The following is a 3,940-nucleotide window of genomic DNA, read 5'->3' as shown; positions in this document are numbered from 1 at the left end:
CCTCCCCCCTAAAAAAAAGTTTAAAAAGCAAAAAAACAACCCACCATAGATAGTGGGGAATTTTGCATATTTATTATGAAGGTTGAAATCTCTTTAGCATGTGTTTCCACACAATGTTCCAATAATCCAATAGCTTAGAATCATGGATGTGGAAATTACGAGCCTCGGCTTGCTACAAGTCAGACCTACACACATTAATCATGAAGCATGTCGTCGATTTTACTGGGATAGGAACAGGGCAGTATCACGTGACTTCTTTTATGACGTTGTATAATGATACCACTCATTGCTTTTAGGATATTATTATTGACACCGAAGTTTTTAGCGTTGAGAAACATGTCACCTGTTATCCCGTTTTTCACAAGAGTGTCAAAGGACTGAGTTGAGTTTATGAACAATGCATCCTCTAATATACATCCTGATGCTTTGTTCTACCAAGGTTAGTGATGGAACAAGAGATGGCATCAAAAGAATTTCTTATAAAGTGATACGTGCTCATAGTGGGTTGATCTGATGATGGTGTATGCACATAAGTTCTCTAATGTAAATAGGAGGAATCGTTCGTGCCCCCTTGATCACAAAAGATGATTCTTGGTCATGGTGTAAGTCAATTTCAAATAAATTTCGTATGACCTGGTGGAGGAGAGGCTCCAGCAATACAGCCTTTATAGAACCTCTTGACAGTAAGCATCGTTGTTTCCAATTGATCTTCTTCTGACAACAAATTTTCCTTGGGAACATGGATCTGCTGAGATGGCCAAAGTCTTCAAAAAACACTTCCGCCTCGCCATCATACCGTATTGCTGATTTCAGAGACATCTTATCAAAAACGACTGCAAACTCCTTTTCCAATGCAGACATAGTTTTCACTTTGAACAGATTTAATAGACTGGTGTAATCTCAAAGTCTAATGTAAAGGTTTTTCATTGCTTGAGTAATGGTCCTCACTTAATCTGCTATTCTAGAGCAGTGATAGACTGTCAATGCAAGATTTTTGTCTTGATAATATATTATGTACACTATCTTCTTTGTTAGGCACATAAATCTGAAACATGAATTTGGGACATTGCAACTCCAACGCAGGTCCTGACAGTGAGCTTTCTAATACATGTACTTCCTTTGAACTTTGTAATTTCCTTATCTCTTTGCCCTTTCATATTGACGCAAGATATAATTATTTTCTTCTTAGACGTCAAGTTTTTGCTCTCTCGTCTTTTAATATCTTTTTCAAAACTCTCACAACTGGTTGGAGATATTTTATTCTTGTGATGAACAGGGTCTCTCCTTTGGAGAAGACCCGGGGGGAACTAATAAGCCATTTTGGAAGGTTTGTGACGGTAAACGGTGTGAGTATTGCATTCTTTACAAGAGTTGTCCGAAATGGAAATTTCCGAATTCAGAGTGGTTCAAATTGCTCGGTACACAACACTTAAACATTAAATATAACCGTGGGTGACTTGCCATCAAGGTGAGCCTTCTAATAACTCCTAGTCCATTTTTGACATACTATGACAGAAACGAGAATGTGTTGTTGGAGCGCCGAAAACTTAAATTGTAACCTATAGGTGCTACAGTTTACTAATATTATAAACCAGTGCTCACAATAACAGCACGAGGCGTGGTGGCAATGTCCACACGTGTTGTAAACCAGTTGAATGTTGAAAAACTCATGACCTTTTCATATAGTTTCATGACATAAAAGAGAAAAGTGTTTGATTGACTGGCCGTTTTGATTGAGAACAGAGAATTTATTTGCAGTTAAATGATAATCTCATCAAAAATTTTTGGAGAACCCCCACCCCAGATAAAATGGACGCGGAAAACCGTAGAGAGCAAAAGTGTTGTTTTTTTTAATCCGTGGAGGACTATCACTCTGATCTGAATTGTCATTGTCATTGTCATCTAGGATGCAGTAGTTTTCATAATTTAATTTATAAGCATAAGCTTGATTCTTGTCATGTTTATTTGGCGATTTTTAACCCGTTCGGATGAAAAGCTTTAGTAAAGACTTCACTACACTGGCTAGCTAGCTCCTTGGGAGGGGAGAAACGCCATACACTCTTGTGTGACCACATACACATTCACAGGTCTATAAACAGAGTGAGGAGCCCCCCCCCCCCACTCCCTTTCTGTCAATACGGTGATGCTGGGTATTTTAGGCAAAGAGGTAGTCATTTTAAAAATGGAACTTGCCACGCAATTTTTTTTATGCCAGTACACACTCAAATTGATGACGGCTGAAATAAGAAATCAGTATCGTGTAATACAAACACTGTATTTCTCCCAGATCACTTGAAACTCATTAATTGTATTTTGTAAGGTTTTAGCCCTCTTTCAATGTTTCGCCCTCCTGTGACTAACGGAATAACCGAATTGTTGGGCCTTTCTGTCAATGTGTTAAGACCATAAAGTTTATTACAAGAACAAATAAAACAGTATTAGCAACAATATCATAATCATCCAGTGCCAGATAAATCGGCGATCATGGTTCTCCATTCATTCCTTTGCTCGGATGTTCTTTTAAAAAAAAGCTACGTTTCCCTGATCTTTCCCCGTTACCCATTTGTTTAGGTTCCTAAAGTAGGTTGCTCTGGGCCTATCCCTGCCTCGTTTGCCTTCAATGTTGCCAGTGAGAGCTAGATGTTTAAGACCCTTAGGTCTATTCTGGTGTCCCAAACTTGTCGTTTCCTGACTGTTTTTACAGTGAGCGTCCTACGTGGGCTTCATTAAGCACTGCCTCTTTTTTTTTATTTCGTTTCCTTCCATGTCTCTTCAGAAACCACATTTCAACAGCAACAACAGCAAAAATAACAAGACATGCAGCTACTTTTTCGTCTGTGTTGGGATTGAAGGAATAAATATAGGACTGGAGGCTGAACATATGCTAAGTTAAGCAGTAATACCAGTCGGACACCGATACTAGTGATACATGATAGAGATTCTATGAAATAAGACTCATGACAAAGTGCATGTAAATTCTTACATTCCAGGGTTATTTGGAAAGTTGAACAATGCTAGGTCTGGTCTTTTTGTGATCTCGACTTGGCACAGACACAGAACACTGCAGACAGTCGACATTCGCTTTGTTCACCGTGCTTCGTTTCACGATCAGTGTCGATCAGCTGGTGGCCTCGATTCTCGCTGCCAGGTTTCGTTTCCGGTCTCCGATTATTAGCTCTCTGGTTGTATGTGACGTCAGGTCCAAAACCACAAGTTCAATTTGCAGCCATGACGTCAGACAAGCCGTTGGATCCTTCCTTCAATATGGTAAGACCATAAAGTTTCTTACAACAGCAAAAATAACAACTTTACTTTTACTTTACTTTTACCCTCCGCTTATACCCCTTTGGGTGTCGCAGGAAGAAAGAGACGTCTCCCTGTCACTATCCGGAGAGCTTGGGTCAGAGGGATGCCATAAGTAGTTAGTGTTTCCCTGGTTCCTTCTATCGAGGTCTTTCTCGGTCGTCCTTTAGTCTTCTTGTCCTTGGATTTTATTATGTAGGCACGTTGTGTTGGATGGTGTGTTGGTAATCGCATGAGATGTCCGAACCATTTGATTCTTTGGCATTGGGTGTGATGCATGACATCATTTGTGCCCACCATTTCTCTGACTACTGAGTTTCTAATTTTGTCTCCCCTGGTCTTGTTTACTGCTTTTCTAAGACATCGCATTTCACATGTTGTAATTCTTTGCTCCAATGTTTTGTTCGTAGTCCATGTTTGGAATTGATGGGTGACTCTTAGGATGAATATGGCGTCGATCAGTTTGAGTTTTGTTGTCATGGGGATGTTAGGATGTTTCAGTAGTGGAGCAAGCTGGTACTTGTAACTAACATTATTGACCTTTCGTGATTGTGTTTCAATTTCTCTGTTCAGTCGCCCATCTTCTGTGAATATACTTTCGAGGTATTTAAGTTCTTGGACCTGTCTGAGACTGTTG

Source organism: Aplysia californica, unplaced genomic scaffold, assembly GCF_000002075.1.
Source record: "Aplysia californica isolate F4 #8 unplaced genomic scaffold, AplCal3.0 scaffold00036, whole genome shotgun sequence".
Taxonomy (NCBI): Eukaryota; Metazoa; Mollusca; class Gastropoda; order Aplysiida; family Aplysiidae; genus Aplysia; species Aplysia californica.
Note: the sequence above shows the minus strand (reverse complement) of the source record.